Source organism: Triticum aestivum, chromosome 1A (genome assembly GCF_018294505.1).
Source record: "Triticum aestivum cultivar Chinese Spring chromosome 1A, IWGSC CS RefSeq v2.1, whole genome shotgun sequence".
In the NCBI taxonomy this organism is placed as follows: Eukaryota; Viridiplantae; Streptophyta; class Magnoliopsida; order Poales; family Poaceae; genus Triticum; species Triticum aestivum.
The window spans coordinates 381,340,276-381,361,169 of NC_057794.1; positions in this window are offsets into that span (position 1 = coordinate 381,340,276).

A 20,894-nucleotide genomic window follows, 5' to 3' on the forward strand; every position below is an offset into this window, starting at 1 on the left:
GGACGACCTGCCCTTGGGCGGACAGCCTATGTAATATTTCGGCGGTCAGATATCTGGCTTCCCTCAACTTCCTGATGTCCTCCTCCATGACGGAGGAAGGCATCCACCGGCCTTGAAGGCTGGATCCGGACATGACTGAAGGTCCGAAGCACCTGACCTAGGCTTTGGGTGTTAGAACTCGAGGCAGGGGAAGGATTCGATTGAGAACGGCTGGGAAAAAGCAAAAGCCTTGACCCTTTATAAAGAGGGTGAATATCAAGCGTCCTCCTCGTGGCCGTTTGGGACTTGCCTAAAATCTAGGAGTCCTAGGCACGGTTGGGTTACCCACGTTTGTATTGATGAGAACCCCGTAATAAGGGGAACACGATCTCTGCTTTGACAAGACGTGTCAAGAAACCGCCTCGCGTTATGTGCGGGGCTAGTTAAGGAAAAACGGTTCGAATAATTACCGGGCCATGGCATAATGTCATGCTGCCAAAACGTGTCGGCAGATTGGATTTGTGGAAATATTATTCTCTCTATGGTGGTACGTGGAATTTATTTTGCAGGGTCGGACACTATCCTTGTATTCAAACTCTTCTGTGATGTATTCGGAGGAGGAACCCGCCTTGCAATGCCGAAGAAAACACTGCGCTCCGGACTCAACGTCATTGAAGCCTGGTTCAGGGGCTACTGAGGGAGTCCTGGATTAGGGGGTCTCCGGACAGCCGGACTATATCCTTTGGCCAGACTGTTGGACTATGAAGATACCAGATTGAAGACTTCGTCCTGTGTCCGGATGGGACTCTACATGGCGTGGAAGGCAAGCTAGGCAATACGGATATGTATATCTCCTCCTTTGTAACCGACCTTATGTAACCCTAGCCCCCTCCGGTGTCTATATAAACCGAAGGGTTTTAGTCCGTAGGACAACATACAATCATACCATAGGCTAGCTTCTAGGGTTTAGCCTCTCCGATCTCAGGGTAGATCAACTCTTGTAATACTCATATCATCAAGAATAAATCAAGCAGGACGTAGGGTTTTACCTCCATCAAGAGGGCCCGAACCTGGGTAAAATATCGTGTCCCCTGCCTCCTGTTACCATCCGCCTTAGACGCACAGTTTGGGACCCCCTACCCGAGATCCGCCGGTTTTGACACCGACAACGGCTCTTAAAAATAACCAATTCTACGAGCTGGCTTGAAAACCCCAATCATTTAATACTGGCTATGATAAACCATGATGAATATCCAGCCATTTTGGCTATCAAAAGATCTATTTGTACCTGCAAAATTTTATGCTTTGACCCGTTTTGAAGACCGGCATGATATGTATGTATGATGCATGATGATGTATGCAATGTATTATGTTCTTGCTTTCCTTCTTTTTGTTTTTGAAAACCTTAGGCATGGCTGCCTAAACTTATATGCTTGATCTCACATGGCACAGATTCGCCGTTTGAACCTTAATAGTGAAGGGTCTTTAAAAGAGTAACTGTTAAGAGTACGACGAGCCATATTGGAGCGCTACAGCAGGGCATGAGTACCCCTATGCCCATAAGCTACTTCTCACGTGACGTAAATACGTTGTTTGAACCTTAAACAGTGCAGGGTCTTTAAAAGAGTAGTTGTTTAAGAGTATGACGGGCCACTTGGCAGAGAGTACGCAACAGATGAGTGAGTTTATCCTCGCATCGGTAAGAGGCCCTCACGTGACACAAGCCGCCGTTTGAACCTTAACCAGTGCAGGGTCTCGTGACGAGATTAACTGTCCAGTACGTCGGACAGACAGTGTCTCTAGGCTGAGATTAACTGGTAAGAGTTCGGCGGGTCACCTGGCGGAGCGACATCAGCTTACAGGCAGGTATAACCCAAACTTACGGTGGCTGAAGAGCCGATTGAGAGTGAGGGAGTCCTGGATTAGGGGGTCTCTGGACAGCCGGACTATATCTTTCGGCCGGACTGTTAGACTATGAAGATACAAGATTGAATGCTTCGTCTCGTGTCCGGATGGGACTCTACTTGGTGTGGAAGGCAAGCTAGGCAATACGGATATGTATATCTCCTCCTTTGTAACCGACCTTGTGTAACCCTAACCTCTCCCGTGTCTATATAAACCGGAGGGTTTTAGTCTGTAGGACAATGTACAATCATACCAAAGGCTAGCTTCTAGGGTTTAGCCTCTCTGATCTCGTGGTAGATCTACTCTTGTACTACCCATATCATCAATATTAATCAAGCAGGACGTAGGGTTTTACCTCCATCAAGAGGGCCCGAACCTGGGTAAAACATTGTGTCTCCAGCCTCCTGTTACCATCCGCCTTAGACGCACAGTTCGGGACCCCCTACCCGAGATCCGCCGGTTTTGACACAGACATTGGTGCTTTCATTGAGAGTTCCTCTATGTCGTCGTCGTTAGGCTTGATGGCTCCTACTATCATCGATAGCGATGCAGTCCAGGGTGAGACTTTTCTCCCCGGACAGATCTTCCTGTTCGGCGGCTTTGCACTGCGGGCCAATTCGCTTGGCCATCTGGAGCAGATTGAAAGTTACGCCCCTGGCCGCCAGGTCAGGGTTGGAAGCTTAAACTACACAGCCGATATCCATGGAGACTTGATCTTCGACGGATTCGAGCCTCTGCCTTGTGCGTCACACGGTCATGACGAGTATGATTTAGCTCTACCATCGGACAGTGTTAAGATCGCACCGGCAGCCGCTCCGACCCTCAATTCGGAGCCAGTTGCGCCTTCTGCGGACAGGTGGATGGACCCCGCCACGGAGGCCTTACCCTTTGCGGCGATCGAGCCGAACATCGACCTTACCTTGCACGAGAGCTGTGTTGTTAAACTGCCGGATCCTTCTCTGGCCACGGACTCCGAACCACCTGCGCCCATTCCTATCGAATCTGATTGGGCGCCGATCATGGAGTTTACCTCCGCGGATATCTTTGAGCACTCGCCCCTCGGCGATATACTGAACTCATTAAGGTCTCTCTCCTTGTCAGGAGAATCCTGGCCGAAATATGTCCGACAGGACTGGGATGCAGACAACGAAGAAATTCGCGACCCACCCACCACCCACTTAGTAGCCACTGTCGATGACTTAACCGACATGCTCGACTTAGACTCCGAAGACATCGACGGTATGGACGACGATGCGGGAGACGAAGAGGGACCACTGCCCACAGGGCACTGGATAGCCACCTCATCATACGATATATACATGGTGGATACACCCAAAGAAGGCAATGGCGACGAGATAGCGAAGGATGACCCCTCCAAGAAGCAACCCAAGCGCCGACGTCAGCGGTGCCGCTCTAAGTCCCGCCAAAGCAAAAGTGGTGATACCGGCACATGAGATAATACCACTCCGGATAGTGCCAAAGACAACAACAATCCCCTCTAGTAAGATTTAGAGCAGGATGATGGAGGAGCCAGCCCTCCTGAGAGAGCGGCAGATGGAGAGGCGGAGGATGACAATTACATGCCCTCCTCCGAAGACGAGGCAAGCCTCGGCGATGACGAATTCGCCATGCCAGAGGATCCCGTCGAACAAGAGCGCTTCAAGAGCCGGCTTATAGCCACGGCAAATAGCCTTAAGAAAAAGCAGCAGCAGCTTCAAGCTGATCAAGATCTGCTAGCTGACAGATGGACTAAAGTCCTCGCGGCCGGGGAATATAAACTCGAGTGCCCCTCCAAGAGTTAACCAAAATGCTGGTTGCTACCCTGACTGGAGGAAGAAGCGTATGATGCGGCTGATCGGCCACCTCGTGGCTGCGATAGAGAGGCATTCTAGCCAAAAACTCAGCCTGCACCCCGACGCCATTCAAATAAAAAGGCATGGGGAGATACGCCAGACCTGCAAGATGCATTGGAGGACAAAGCAAAGCATGCAAGATCGATCTACGGATCAAGAGGGCGCGCCACTATGCGAGACGATAAACGTCACGCCGGATATAGTAAAAGTAAATCCGGCCGGGCCGAACACAGCGGGTAAGACCCATTCGAGCCGCGTCGGGATATAGCCCAATATAGAGGCGTCACACACCCCTTATGCTTCACAGACGAAGTGATGGATCATCAAATCCCAGAGGGTTTCAAACCCGTAAATATTGAATCATACGACGACACAACAGATCCTGCGGTATGGATCGAGGATTTCCTCCTCCACATCCACATGGCCCGCGGTGATGACTTACACACCAACAAATACCTCCCGCTAAAGCTCAAAGGACCAGCGCGGCATTGGCTTAACAACTTGCCAGCAGAGTCCATCAGCTGTTGGGAAGATCCGGAAGCCGCATTCCTCGACAACTTTCAGGGCACTTATGTGCGACCACCAGATGCCGATGACTTGAGCCACATAATTCAGCAGCCAGAAGAATCGGCCAGGCAATTCTGGGCTCCGTTCCTAACAAATAAAAATCAAATCATCGACTGTCCGGATGCAGAGGCCTTAGCGTCTTTCAAACATAACATCCGTGACGAGTGGCTAGCCCGGCACCTTGGTCACGAAAAGCCGAAATCTATGGCAGCCCTCATGACGCTCATGACCCGCTTTTGTGCAGGAGAAGACAGCTGGCTGGCTCGCAGTAATAACATATCAAAGAACCATGGTACTTCGGATACCAAGGACAGCAATAGCAGGTCACGTCGCAACGAACATAAGCGCTGCATTAACAACGATAATACTGAGGATACGATAGTCAATGCCGGATTCAAAGGCTCTAAGCCCGGTCAGCGGAAAAAGGCATTCAAACAAAGTACGCCGGGCCTGTCCAGTTTGGACCGCATACTCGATCGCTCGTGTCAGATACACGGCAGCCCCGATAAGCCAGCCAACCACACCAATAGGGATTGTTGGGTATTCAAGCAGGCCGGCAAGTTAATTGCCGAAAACAAAGATAAGGGGCCACATAGCGATGACGAGCAGGATCCCCGGCAGCCGAACACTGGAGGACAGAAGAGTTTCCCCCCACAAGTGCGGACGGTGAACATGATATACGCAAGGCACATCCCCAAACAGGAGCGGAAGCATGCGCTCAGGGACGTATATGCGTTGGAGCCAGTCGCCCCAAAGTTCAACCCATGGTCCTCCTGTCCGATCACCTTCGATCGCAGGGACCACCCCACTAGTATCCGTCATGGCGGATTCGCTGCACTAGTCCTAGACCCAATCATTGACGGATTTCACCTCACTCGAGTCCTTATGGATGGTGGCAGCAGCCTGAACTTGCTTTATCAGGACACAGTGTGCAAAATGGGTATAGACCCCTCAAGGATCAAACCCATGAAAACGACCTTTAAAGGCGTCATTCCAGGCGTAGAGGCCCATTGCACAGGCTCAATTACACTGGAAGTGGTCTTCGGATCCCCGGATAACTTCCGAAGCGAAGAGTTAATCTTCAATATAGTCCCGTTCCACAGTGGTTATCATGCACTGCTCGGGCGAACCGCATTTGCGAGATTCAATGCGGTACCGCATTATGCATACCTCAAGCTCAAGATGACCGGACCTCGCGGGGTTATTACAGTCAATGGAAACACAGAGCGCTCTCTCCGAACGGAGGAGCACACTACGACCCTCGCAGCAGAAGCGCAAAGAAGCCTCTCAAGGCAATCCATCAGTTCGGCATTTCAAGACCTGGACACCTTCAAGCGTGCTCGGAGCAATCGACAACTAGACCGCCTGGCGCGATCTGAGCTCACGTAGCAATGCGGCCCCCACCCCAGTCCTAGCCAAACGGCGAAACTCGTACCCCGCGTACATAACTACGCATTAAAAATACCATGGGCACAGGTGGGGAGGGGGGCACAACTGCGGCACGCCCCAAGACGCGGCTTAAACCGCACTAGGGGCTTCCCGTTTGGTTATTTTTTTCTCTTTTTCAGGACCTCAATCTCTGGAAACCCTGTCCGGCAACACTATTGCCAAACAGGTGATGCAGCAACCAAGGAGGCAGAAAGCTACGCCACACCACGGAATTCCCAGCTGGATTACAGTAATGAGCGAAATATTTGATTTAACACTATTCCTCCGCTTGTCCTTGGGAGGGACTTAGTCCTACTCTTTGCTTATCGCACTATCTGTATCACTCTGCTTTAACGCACCTTTTTGAATAAACAATGCATAACATTACGACTATTATTGCATTCTTGTTATATATATGTGTTCATTAATGACGCCTTGCAACCGTACACTTTGGTACGAACAATACACCAGGGGCTTGCATACCCCACAACATGGTGTGAAAAGTCCGAACACTTTCACAAGTGCGGCACCCCGAACATATAGCATTATATGCATCATCTCCGAATCATGTCTTTGGTCAAATGTTAGGTTTGCCCGGCTCCTATGTTTTGGTACATTACATTCCGCTCTATCGGCTAAGGTAGCGCTAGGAGAACTACTGCAATTGTGCCCTGGTTCTGCTGGGCTAAGCACCTCAGTAGAGAAAGCTAAAACTGACTGTCATGATAAGGCGAGAGACTGGTCGCTGTTCGGTGAGGTTTTGAGTCCCTAAAGACTTATGCCGCTTAGAGCGAGGGGCCGGCCCTGTCCGGCTTAAAGGCGTGTATCGCACCCCGAATTCGGCCTTCCGAATACCAGGGGCTTCGCCGAAATTTAAAATTATAGAATTCTATGGCTAAGTGAGAGTGATAAAGCATTATTAGTCCGGTTGCCTTGTTCGTTGTGCTGAGCACCTCCCTCGAAGGACCCAAACATGGGAACAAGAGTGCTCAGGTTTATCCTGAACACCCCAACACTCATGGCATGGGGGCGGAAGCCGAGGACTAGCCATCTCCCAGATTAGATAAACAGCCAAACAGAAGGTAATATTTTAAATTCACACAAGCGTTGCATAGCGCATATGAAACAAGTTTTCAATATACAGGATCACACGAGCAAGTTTACTCAAATATTACATCCTTTGAACTTTCGTCCTCTACAAGACGGGCACCCTTCAAGACACCCTCATAATAAATTTCGGGGGTGCGATGCTCCTTGCCCTGCGGCGGCCCTTCCTTGATCAGCTTCACGATGTCTAGCTTGGCCCACTGCACCTTCACACGGGCGAAAGCCCGGCGTGCACCTTCGATGCAGACGGACCGCTTGACGACCTCCAGCCGTGGGCAGGCATCCACAAGCCGCCTCACCATGCCGAAGTAGCTGTTCGGAAGGGCGTCGCCAGGCCACAGCCGGACTATAAGGCCCTTCATGGCCTGTTCGGCCGCCTTGTGCAGTTCGGCCAACTGTTTCAGCTGGTCACTCATAGACACTGAGTGTTCGGTCCCAGTATACTGGGCCCAGAACAGCTTCTCCGTTGAGCTTCCATCCTTGGCCCAGTAAAACTTCGCGGCATCCGACACGCTGCGGGGAAAATCTGCGAATGCTCCTGGAGAGCTACGAATTCAGGTAAGTAATCGGTAATTTACTTTTACATGCTTGCTTTGCATATAGAATGCCTTACCCACCGCTATCTTCTTCATTGCGTCGATCTCCTGGAGGGCCTTTTGGGCTTCGGCTTTGGCACTTTTTGCGCTCTCAAGGGCCGCGGCAAGCTCAGACTCTCGCGTCTTCGAGTCAAGTTCCAACGCCTCGTGCTTCGTCACGAGAGCCTGGAGCTCTTGCTGCACCTCGCCCACCTGAGCCTCTTGCTTTTCTCGCTCGGTGCGCTCCTTGGCCGCTTTATCTTCGGCCTCGGACATCGCTTGCTTTAGGGTCGCCACTTCGGTCGTGGCCCCTGGCAAATTCATGATGATCCTGTCATTTTGCAATCGCATTCTTTTTATACATATCCACACACTAGGTACTACTTACCTTTGTTCTCCTCGAGCTGCCTCTTGGCAAGGCCGAGCTCGTCCTGGGACCCTTTAAGGTCCTGCTTCAGTACGGCGACCTCCACAGTCAGTGCGGCGGACGCTAGCAGCGAAGCCTGCACATGTATATTGACACACTCATATTAGACTCCTGCGATATTGTTTGATCCTCTGTTCGGCTTTTCTTTGTGAACACCGAACAGAGCATCAGGAGCTACTGTCTATGCGGTAATATTTCTCCAACATTTTAAACACTTACCTCAAAGCCAGTTAGAAGGCTGGCACAGGCTTCAGTCAATCCGCTCTTGGAGGACTGAACCTTCTGGATCACCGCACTCATAATAGTGTGGTGCTCCTCGTCGATGGAAGCGCTGCGAAGCGCTTCTAGAAGATTGTCCGGCGCCTCTGGATGGATAGAGGTCACCGGTACAGGCATCTTGCCCCTCTTAGAAGGAGGCCAACTGCCCGAGTCCGGAACCACTGGAGGTTCCGACGCGGTGTTCGACTGAGGGCCGAACTCGGAGACCTCAGGGGCCTTGTCCCCTCTGCTCCCGGAGTCTGGGAGGCCGCCTTGAGGTGCCTCTGGGACCGTCTCCCCTCGACCCGGTGCCTCTTGAGACAACACCTCGGCGTCGTCCACAGGATGAGGGGAGGTGGCGGTTGGAACTGGATCGCTATCCATATCCGACGAACCCAGGGAGCCGTCCGATGATACATCGATATGGGCTCGGGGCGGCCTGCATAATCATATTTCGGCGTTAGGTGAAGTAGTGCGACAAAGGAATACTATGAGTTACTCTGGTATCCGAATACTTACGACTTCCCCAGGGGCTTGGCCCTGGACAGCCACTCGTCTTCGCCGTTGGCGGCGGTGGTAGAGCTGTCCGGATGGAGAGTCCTCCCCTTCTTGGACCCTTTGGCCTCCCCAGTTGGGGCGGCTTTCCTCTTCTTGTCTCCCCCGTCTGGAGGGGGAGCATCTTCTTCTACCTCCTCATCTTCGGGGGAGGATTGCACCGTAGAGTCCTCGGACGGTGAGTCTGATGACGCCTGGCGCCGGGAACTCTTTCGGGTTCCCTTGGCCTTCTTGGTCTTCTTCGGCACCGTATAAGGAGCCGGAGTCAGCATCTTCGCCAAAAGAGCGTTTGCTGGGCCTTCAGGCAAAGGAGCCGAACAGTCGATCTGTCCGGCCGTCTCCTGCCAGTCCTGTCAAAGGTACGGGAGTTTAGATCCCGCTTGGAGTCAAGCTATGAAAAACAAGTATCCTGTAAGGGATAAAGCAGCTTACCACGCTGGCTTGGCGCTTCGCGCTGAATCCGCGATCCTCGGTAGTAGGAGGGGGGACCTCGGCGCTCTTGAATAGCACCCTCCATGCATCTTCGTGAGTTGTGTCGAAGAGCCTGTTTAGAGTTCGGTGCTGCGCCGGGTCGAACTCCCACAAGTTGAAGGCCCGTTGTTGGCACGGGAGGATCCGGCGGTTGAGCATGACCTGGAATACGTTGACGAGTTTGAGCTTCTTGTTCACCATGTTTTGAATACATGTTTGGAGTCTGGACAGCTCTCCCGAATTACCCTAGGACAGGCCCTTCTCTTGCCAGGAGGTGAGCCGTGTGGGGAAGCCAGATCGGAACTCGGGGGGCCGCTACCCATGTAGGGTCACGCGGCTCGGTGATGTAGAACCACCCCAATTGCCACCCCTTTATGGTCTCCACAAAGGAGCCCTCAAGCCATGTGACATTGGGCATCTTGCCCACCATGGCGCCTCCGCACTCCGCCTGGCGGCCGCTCACTACCTTTGGCTTGACGTTGAAAGTCTTTAGCCATAAGCCGAAGTGGGGCTTGATGCGGAGGAAGGCCTCGCACACGACGATAAACGTCGAGATGTTGAGGATGAAGTTCGGGGCCAGATCATGGAAATCCAGGCCGTAGTAGAACATGAGCCCATGGACAAATGGGTGGAGAGGGAATCCTAGTCCGCGGAGGAAATGGGTATGGAACACTACCCTCTCATGGGGCCTAGGGGTGGGGATGAGCTGCCCCTCGTCAGGGAGCCAGTGCGCGATGTCGTCGCACAAGTATCCGGCTCTCCTCAGCTTCTTGACGTGTCCCTCCGTGATGGAGGAGACCATCCACCTGCCTCCCGCTCCGGACATGGTTGGAGAAAGTCGAGGTGGGAAATGCGAACTTGGGTGCTGGAGCTCGAGTATGCGAAGGTGGATGAGCAAAGGAGGAAGAAGGCGTGGATGAAAAGGTAAATCCTTATCCCTTTATATGGGCGGATGAAACTATGTGTCCCCACTAGCCTGGTAAAACTCACTTGTCCTCCAAGCACCGTAATCGATGGCGCGGTTGGGTTACCCACACCCGTATTGATGAGAATCCCGTGATAAGGGGACATGATCTCTGCTTTGACAGGACGTGTCAAAAAACTGCCTCGCATTATGTGCGGGGCTAGTTAAAGGAAATGGTTCGAATAATCACCGGGCCGTGACGTAAAGTCGTGTTGCCAAAACAAGTCACCAAATTGGATTTGTGGAAATATTATTCTCTCTACGGTGGTATGTGGAACTTATTTTGCAGGGTCGGACACTATCCTTGTATTCAAATTCTTCCGTGGTATATTCGGAGGAGGAACCCGACTTGCAATGCCGAAGAAAATACTGCACATCGGACTCATCGTCATTGAAGCCTGGTTCAGGGGCTACTGAGGGAGTCCTGGATTAGGGGGTCTCCGGGCAGCCGGACTATCTCTTTCGGCCGGACTGTTAGACTATGAAGATACAAGATTGAAGACTTCGTTTCATGTCCAGATGGGACTCTACTTGGCGTGGAAGGCAAGCTAGGCAATACGGATATGTATATCTCCTCCTTTGTAACCGACATTGTGTAACCCTAACCTCTCCGGTGTCTATATAAACATGAGGGTTTTAGTCCGTAGGACAATGTAATGCCCCGAGACCGATGTGCCAGGTGTCTTCCAGTTATTCGCCGTCGTTGCCATGTCTTTTGCTTGCGTGTTGCATCTTACCATGTCATCATGTGCATTGCATCATCATGTTTTCAAAACTTGCATCCGTCCGGGTTCTCCAAGTTCTTTCCGTTGTCCGTTCTGAGCCTAGACACACTTGCACGCGCCCGCAGCATGTTCGAGATATTATTTTATAAGTGGCCGGAAAATGTTCTCGGAATGGGATGAAAGCTGGCGTGCGTTGTTGTTTTGTTGTAGGTAGGCCTCCTGTCAGGTTTCATCGCATTCGGAGTTCGTTTGATAGCCCAACCGTTAAACTATAGCGGCATTATAGCCGGTCTCACGTCGGACGTTTTCGGTCTGCGGAAACAGATGCTGGGCCCTCTCTCTCTCTTCTCCCCCTCGCAGTCTCGCCACAGTCCACCTAGTCCATCCTCCTTCCCCTCTTCGCTTCCGGAGTTCTCCGATGCGACCGCACGGTCCGAAACCCTCTCTGCTCAGTGCATCAAACCCCCTCGCACGCGCGTCCGAAAAGCTGTCCCAGACCCGACTCGGACTGTCGCCACCGTTGTGTCTGGATCATCCCCAAACATCTACAAAACATCAACGTTTTCTTATTTGGGCTTCCTAGTGTATTTTTTCTCGACTACTTCATTTTATTTGGAGGGACGGATTAGCCCCTAAACTCTCCCTCTTTCCGTATATATAGTCCTTAGTCTAAATCTGGACAAAACCCTAAAATCTAGGACTTGTCCCTTCACCCTCCGCCACACTCTCCAACAAATCTCCCCTCGGGATCCATCCCTCCCCAACCATCGCTCGCCACCAATAGCCTCCAGATCCCGAGCCACGCCGCCGCATCATCCTCGCCACTCCTTCGCGCGTGCCAAGCCGCCGAGCCACCCGAGCTCCCCTGCCTGAGGCCGCCGTCTTCAACCGGCCTCGACCGAAACCCGTCTTCCTCGACGACCCCTTCGCGCCGCCCCTCTCTTTTCCTTCCTTTCTCCTTTGGTCCTTCTCCCTATGCTCCTCGCTCTCACCTCGTTTCCCTGCAGGAACCAAACAGAGCTGCCTCCTCTTGAACCACCAGGGCGTCCGAGGCCTCCTTGTAAGACCACCACTGCCGCCATGGACAACCGCCGTCCAGGGCCCTTGCCGTTATGCCCTGCTCCTTCCTCCTCCTTAAGGAGATGCCCCTCCTCGAGCATCAGTGCAGCAAGGCCCACCTTCTGAAGTCCATCATCGCCGGAGGTCCCCACCACTAGCAGGTTGCCACACCTTCTCCTCCTTCCCCTCCTTTCTATCGATCTCTCTCACCGAACTCCCTCTGCTTTCTCTGCGCAGCAGCAATGTCAGATGCTTCTTGGTCTTCGCTGCATCGAGCCCCTGCTTCGGCTCCTCGTGCGTGGATCCGTTCACCCTCGCTTCGTCCCCGCGGGATCCGGCGTGATCCGGTCGCAAGGAGCCCCGCCGCGACGACCCCCTCTGCTTCCTGTCGCCATGGCGCTGATGTGGTCTTCTGCAGCGAGATGCAGTAGAGCTGCATCGAGCAAACACCTGCCATGTTCGTGGGCCTCCTCTTGCGTCACGAAGTTCCAGGCCGCAACCGCATCTTGCATCAGGCCCAGTGGCCTACTGCTTCCAACGGCTTGGGCCAAAGCCCACGGGTGAGAAGCACCAGCGCCTCATGTTTTTTTCCTTTTCCCCGCTGTTGGGCTAGCAGATTCGACCCGTATATGTTTTTTTTCCTGGTTCTGTGATTTGTCCAATTTTCCAGAGTACAACAGTTTTTACAGAAAACCCCTTGCACAACATGCATATAATAACTCACAATTCGTGCATCGGATTAAAATGAATTATATATGAAACTTGCTTATTTTTTCATCTAGTTCCATATTATGCCATTTTCATCCATGTTTAACATGTTTAAAATGTTGTTTGATTAATTTTTGCTCTATGTCATGTTAAAATGATTTAATTCATAACTAATTAACAGTAGCTCGGTTTTAAACAAACTTTATATGTAAATGGTGTAGAAAAATGTCTAGTTTAACATGGTGCACTTGTTTTGCATGTTTAATAACTCTAAAATTATGTTTAGGGCAGAACAGTACCTAACCTAATATATGCATATGAGGAGTTTCCGGACTTGTGGTTTGTTGTTCCGGCCTCATTTAAACTTGCCTAGATAGGTAATTTTGTTGTGCTTCACCCCTTGTCTGTTAATCAACATTTAATATTGTTGGGTACATAAATGAGACCGAACTAAATAACTTGAATGTGGTGTTTCGTCAATATGCAACGGAGTTGCATATTGAGCTCCACTTAATTTGTAGAATTGCTTGTGCACTTTGCCATGCCATGCCCTCTTTAAACCGAACATGCATCATACTTGGTTGTGCATCATGCCATGCTTATGTCGTGGTTGTTTACTATGTTGTGTGCTTCTTTCTGGTGTTGCTTCTTCGGGTTGGTTCCGTTAACGTCGCGTTGTGAGGAACCGTTCGTCTACGTCCGTTTGTCTTCTTCATGGACTCGTTCTTCTTCCTTGCGGGATTTCAGGCAAGATGATCATACCCTCGAAATCACTACTATCTTTGCTTGCTAGTTGCTCGCTCTTTTGCTATGCCTATGCCGTGATACCTACCACTTGCTTATCATGCCTCCCATATTGTTGAACCAACCTCTAACCCACCTTGTTCTAGCAAACCGTTGTTTGGCTATGTTACCGCTTTGCTCAGCCCCTCTTATAGCGTTGTTAGTTGCAGGTGAAGATTGAAGTTTGTTAATTGTTGGAACATGTTTACTTGTTGGGATATCACAATATCTCTTATTTAATTAATGCATCTATATACTTGGTAAAGGGTGGAAGGCTCGGCCTTATGCCTGGTGTTTTGTTCCACTCTTGCCGCCCTAATTTCCGTCATATCGGTGTTATCTTCCTGGATTTTGCGTTCCTTACGCGGTTGGGTAATAATGGGAACCCCTTGACAGTTCACCTTGAATAAAACTCCTCCAGCAATGACCAACATTGGTTTTACCATTCGCCACCTAGCCTTTTCTTTCCCTTGGGTTCTGCAGACTCAAGGGTCATCTTTATTTTAACCCCCCCGGGCCAGTGCTCCTCTGAGTGTTGGTCCAACCTATCAGCTGCCGGTGGCCACCACGGGCAACTCTAGGCTGGCCTACCCGTACCTTGGACAATCTGAGTGTGCCCTGAGAAAGAGATATGTGCGGCTCCTATCGGGATTTGTCGGCACATTTGGGCGGTGTTGCTGGTTTAGTTTTACCATTGTCGAAATGTCTTGTAACCGGGATTCCGAGCCTGATCGGGTCTTCCCGCTAGAAGGAATATCCTTCGTTAACCGTGAGAGCTTGTGATGGGCTAAGTTGGGACACCCCTGCAGGGATTTGAACTTTCGAAAGCCGTGCCCGCGGTTATGGGCAGATGGGAATTTGTTAATGTCCGGTTGTAGAAAACCTGAAGTTGACCTTAATTAAAATGCATCAACCGCGTGTGTAACCGTGATGGTCTCTTTCCGGCGGAGTCCGGGAAGTGAACACGGTGTTGGAGTAATGCTTGACGTAGGTTGTTCTAGGATCACTTCTTGATCATAGTTTTCTCGATCGCGCTTTGCCTTCTCTTCTCGCTCTCATTTGCGTATGTTAGCCACCATATATGCTAGTCGCTTGCTGCAGCTCCACCTCATACCTTTTACCTTACCCATAAGCTTAAATAGTCTTGATCGCGAGGGTGTAAGGTTGCTGAGTCCCCGTGACTCACAGATACTTCCAAAACCAGTTTGCAGGTGCCGTTGAACCATGCAGGTGACGCAACCAAGCTCAAGGAGGAGCTCGTTGAAGATCTTGTTCTTTATGTTGTTTCTTTCTAGTTGTTCAGTAGTGGAGCCCAGTTGGGGTCGATCGGGGATCTGTGTAGCATTTGGGGTAGTATTCTTTTATTTTGGTTCCGTAGTCGGACCTTGATTGTATCTGGATGATGTAATGATTTATTCATGTATTGTGTGAAGTGGCGATTGTAAGCCAACTATGTATCTCTTTCCCTTATGTATTACATGGGTTGTGTGAAGATTACCTCACTTGCGACATTGCTTTCAATGCGGTTATGCCTCTAAGTCGTGCTTCGACACGTGGGAGATATAGCCGCATCGAGGGCGTTTCAAGTTGGTAATCAGAGCCTTCCCCGACCTTAGGAGCCCCACTGCTTGATCGAAATTAGCTGACGAGTTGAGTCTAGAAAAATGTTTTGAGTCATTTAGGAATTATATATTGGAGAGTTTAGGAATTCTTTTTACTCCCCAGTCCCTTCATCGCTCTAGTAAGGCATCCTGACGTAGAGTTTTGTCTCTTCTCTTCTCAAATTTCACTAAATTGTTTTTAGGATCACGCGGGTATCTTGGAATCGTTCCGATCGATTTGTGATGAGAACATTGTTCTTGGTGCCTCCTGTCATTTAGGGATTGTGGCAGTGTCCCGGGAGTTGAGCTCCGAGGTATTGTCGTCACAATTTTATCGTTGCAGTTCTGGAATACCTGAGATTAGTTTCGCCGACATCGAAAATATCTTTTATGCAGTTGTTGGTGAGATAACCTCGACGCCACCCAGTACTGGGGCGGGAGTTCGGGAGTATTGCCATAACTCGTATAACGGATGCTTTTCGAAGGTTGAGGTAGATGATTTCCGAAGGTTTCTTGGTTATGTGTTGAAGGACGGATATAGCTGGATGTAGGATTTGCTAGTTTTGGGTGAGATATTATGCTTCCCTTGTATCCCCAACACCCGATTGCATAACCGGAAAATTTTGGGAGTTTATAAGTGGGAATTCAAGTAGCTCTTAGGATATCTTTCCAACAGATGTATGATATGAAATTGGGGTTCGACGTCTAGTGGTCCGCCTATTCACGGTTGGTTTTACAGTGATCTCGTTGTGTCTTAAAGAGTCCTTGGCTATGCCGACTCGGGGACGCTTCGTGTGTCATGTGCACTGCCTTGTACATGATGGTCCTGTACGATCGAGCCCGTGTAGGCCCCACTATGAAAACTTCGGACGAAATCTCTATCATATGTTTGTTCCGGCTTATTCCGCAAGCCAATCCTTTGTTTTGTATTGAGTTGTGGTATTCGAGTTGCTTCAAAGTCAAATGTTGTTTCCATACCTTCTCTAAACGGTGTTCTCATATTCCTATGTGGATGCTAATCCTTCTTGATAATCGAGATTGTCATGTCAATCCTTTTCAACCGGTGTGTTTCTCTTCTAGTGGATCTGATCACTTCAACATTCGCAAGATCAATTATCAGTTCTACTCAATGGTGTTTGCTTCATACGTTCCAAGTTGTCTTTGTTTTCCCACCCTCCCACCCTTGTTTCTTCAAGGACTCAGATTTCTTAATCAAGTATCTTTTTATTCATGTGAAGTCTCTCCATTCTTTTCCTTCATGTTCTTACCCGGTGTTTCTCATGAAGATTCTAACGGAGCTTCAAGTTCGTCACTCTTCACTCGTTTTCTTCTCCGGTGGATTCAAATCAAGCTTTCGGTGTTGATCTCATATCCCTTTTTCCTCGTTTCAAATACCTTCTTATGCCAGTGCACCTCTTTATCATTCACTTCTCGTTATTCAATTGTTTCGGAGTGCTGGAGATGTCTCGAAGACTCGTGCTTCCACTCTGCATTCATTCAAGTTCTTTCGAGGATGTTCCCTCATTCAAGCCTTTTAATTCAACTGGTGCAACCTCTCTTTTTAATCATTTCAACGGTGTTTCTTTTGAGTGGGCCCTAACCCACAGGTTTTTTCCCAGGATCTTACCTGACACTTCTCTTTTCTGGAGTTATTCTCAAATTCTTTTCTAAAGTTTGACGTAAGAATGATTTATCATCAGTCAAATGTCTTCTCCAAGATCTGTCAAAATATTTTCATCGTTGGCTCAACCTCTTCATTTTGATTCTTCCGGAGTGTCTAAATAATTCATGGTGGTGTTTCTCGTCATAATTCTCGGATTTTGAAGACCGAAGAAGATTTTTCTCTCAATCTTGCTCCACTCTCCTCAAGATTCGTGGTTCAAGCTTGATACCATCCTCTCATAATTGTTTTCGATTGTGAAAATTCTTTTCACCTATCCGGAGCAATTCAAGAGTCTTCTCAGTTTGTTTCTCCGGAGCCCATCATCTCAAATTATTCATGCCAGCTTTCAGCTAGCATTCACCAAATCTCACCGGTGCATCATTCAATATTCTTTAATAAGCGTGTGATCTCTTTGTTTCAGTTGTATCTAAATTCTCTCAAGCATCTTCATTCATTTGCTAATTCTTCCCGGTGTTTTCTTTATCTTCTCGTCGTTCATTTTTAATTCTTACGGTGGTTCATTCAAGATTCTCTTCTTTCGTTTATCATATCAATTTATTTCTTATTTCTATCCTACCGGTGGTTCGTCTAATATTTTCCCAAGTTTGCGATATATCTCTATTAATCCTTTCTACGAGAATAAGTAGTGTGCCAAATCCATTGTTTGTCATCAATTTAAATTGGTGAAGGATAAGCATAATGTAATTCTTATTCTTGTTTCATCGAGTGACCTCAATTCCTTATCCCGGAGGTTCATCAAAATTCTTGTTTCCAATTGTTCATCTTCTCTTTTTCCCGGAGTTCCAACCTTTTTTTCAATTACAACTCCACGGAGATTCATTTAAATCATCGCAAGGCTTCACCTTGTGTTTTTCAACTTCTCTTTTTTCTCGTTATCCTTTTGTTACCGGAGTTCTTCATGAAGGTTCTTCATGATGGTTCATCAAGGATTTAATTCCTTCTCGAAGTTTTTCATCGAGATTCTTTTAAGGAGATCAAGTTTTCTTCATCTTGCAATCCGGAGTGCAATACTTTCAACTGTATCATTCGAGGTGGTATTATGTCATTCCTGATAATTTGATTCATGTATCATCATACACATGTTGTTAAGAATGAGGTATTTAAAATCCATCAATCTCTTCATTGGATTTATCTGGGGTTATATTTCTCCTAAAGCTTTCCCTAAGGATTAATGCTATTAATGGTGATAATATATGATCCAAGTTCTCCATCTACCCTCCCGGTGAAATAAGTTTCTCGTCTCCTTGTTCTTATCAATCCAATTTTTTTCCGTGAGTGGCAGGTTGTCACCTCATAATTTGAGATGTATTCCATAAGACCATATCAAGCGTATTCTTTTCGTTGTTGGTTTTCCAACAATTCCGTTCTAGCTTTTGGTGTCAGCGTGCTACCTCAAGATCGTGTTTCCCTTCGTTCACTCCATCCCATTCTTACTTTTGTTCCGGAGCCATTGTGATGTTGCTCTCTTCAACCCATCTTCAGGTCTTGTCAAGATCATGTTTGATTCGTGCTTATCCTTTTCAACCGGAGTGTTGTGTCCTTTGCTCAAGCTCTTTCTTTTTATCAAGTCTTGCATCCCTTCTCAACCGGAGTGCTGCCCGAAGTTGTCTTTTCCTTGTTCCTCTTTTCTAACGGAGTGTTTTCAACTTCGTTCATCTCTGTTGCTTTCTTTGTGTCTTTTGTTCAACCTCGCAAGGTTCTTTGGTTTCACTCGTTTGTCAAAGAAGCAACTTAGTTTTACCTCTCCTCTTTCTCTTCCGTTTTCCCTCCGGTGCCATTCCAGATCTCGGGACGAGATCCTTTCATAGTGGTGGAGTGTTGTAACGTCCCGAGACCGATGTGTCAGGTGTCTTCCAGTTATTCGCCGTCGTTGCCATGTCTTTTGCTTGCGTGTTGCATCTTACCATGTCATCATGTGCATTGCATCATCATGTTTTAAAACTTGCATCCGTCCGGGTTCTCCGAGATCTTTCCGTTGTCCGTTCTGAGCCCAGACACACCTGCACGCGCCCGCGACATGTCCGAGATATTATTTTATAAGTGGTCGGAAAATGTTCTCCGAATGGGATGAAAGTTGGCGTGCGGTGTTGTTTTGTTGTAGGTAGGCCGCCTGTCAGGTTTCATCGCATTCAGAGTTTGTTTGATAGCCCAACCGTTAAACTATAGCGGCATTATAGCCGGTCTAACGTCGGACGTTTTCGGTCTCCGGAAACAGATGCCGGGCCCTCTCTCTCTCTTCTCCCCCTCGCAGTCTCGCCACAGCCCACCTAGTCCATCCTCCTTCCCCTCTTCGCTTCTGGAGTTGTCCGATGCGACCGCACGGTCCGAAAACCTCTCTGCTCAGTGCATCAAACCCCCTCGCACGCGCGTCCGAAAAGCTGTCCCGGACCCGACTCGGACTATTGCCACCGTTGTGTCCGGATCATCCCCAAACATCTACAAAACATCACCGTTTTCTTATTTGGACTTCCTAGTGTATTTTTTCTCGACCGCTTGATTTTATTTGGAGGGACGGATTAGCCCCTAAACTCTCCCTCTTTCCGTATATATAGTCCTTAGTCTAAATCTGGACAAAACCCTAAAATCTAGGACTTGTCCCTTCACCCGCCGCCACACTCTCCAACAAATCTCCCCTCGGGATCCATCCCTCCCCAACCATCCCTCGCCACATACAGCCTCCAGATCCCGAGCCGCGCCGCCACATCGTCCTCGCCACTCCTTCGCGTGTGCCAAGCCGCCGAGCCACCCGAGATCCCCTGCCTGAGGCCGCCATCTTCAACCGGCCTCGACCGAAACCCGTCTTCCCCGACGACCCCTTCGCGCCGCCCCTCTCTTTTCCTTCCTTTCTCCTCTAGTCCTTCTCCCTATGCTCCTCGCTCTCACCTCGTTTCCATGCAGGAACCAAACAGAGCTGCCTCCACTTGAACCACCATGGCGTCTGAGGCCTCCTTGCAAGACCACCACTGCCGCCATGGACAGCCGCCGTCCAGGGCCCTTGCCGTTGTGCCCTGCTCCTTCCTCCTCCTCAAGGAGATGGCCCTCCTCGAGCATCAGCGCAGCAAGGCCCGCCTTCTGATGTCCGTCATCGCCGGAGGTCCCCACCACCAGCAGGTCGCCGCACCTTCTCCTCCTTCCCCTCCTTTCTATCGATCTCTCTCACCGAACTCCCTCTGCTTTCTCTGCGCAGCAGCAATGTCAGATGCTTCTTGGTCTTCGCTGCATCGAGCCCCTGCTTCGGCTCCTCGTGCGTGGATCCCTTCGCCCTCGCTCCGTCCCCGCGGGATCCGGCGGGATCCAGTCGCAAGGAGCCCCGCCGCGACGACCCCCTCTGCTTCCTGTCGCCATGGCTCCGATGTGGTCTTCTGTAGCGAGATGCAGTAGAGCTGCATCGAGCGAACACCTGCCAAGTTCGTGGGCCTCCTCTTGCGCCACGAAGTTCCAGGCCGCAACCGCATCTTGCATCAGGCCCAGCGGCCTACTGCTTCCAACGCCTTGGGCCAAAGCCCATGGGTGAGAAGCCCCAGCGCCTCATGTTTTTTTCCTTTTCCCCGCTGTTGGGCTAGCAGATTCGACCCGTATATGTTTTTTTCCTGGTTCTGTGATTTGTCCAATTATCCAGAGTACAACAGTTTTTACAGAAAACCCCTTGCACAACATGCATATAATAACTCACAATTCGTGCATCGGATTAAAATGAATTATATATGAAACTTGCTTATTTTTTCATCTAGTTTCATATTATGCCATTTTCATCCATGTTTAACATGTTTAAAATGTTGTTTGATTAATTTTTGCTCTATGTCATGTTAAAAAGATTTAATTCATAACTAATTAACCGTAGCTCGGTTTTAAACAAACTTTGTATGTAAATGGGGTAGAAAAATGTCTAGTTTAACATGGTGCACTTGTTTTGCATGTTTAATAACTCTAAAATTATGTTTAGGGCAGAACAGTACCTAACCTAATATATGCATATGAGGAGTTTCCGGACTTGTGGTTTGTTGTTCCGGCCTCATTTAAACTTGCCTAGATAGGTAGTTTTGTTGTGCTTCACCCCTTGTCTGTTAATCAACATTTAATATTGTTGGGTACATAAACGAGACCAAACTAAATAACTTGAATGTGGTGTTTCATCAATATGCAACGGAGTTGCATATTGAGCTCCACTTAATTTGTAGAATTGCCTGTGCACTTTGCCATGCCATGCCCTCTTTAAACCGAACATGCATCATACTTGGTTGTGCA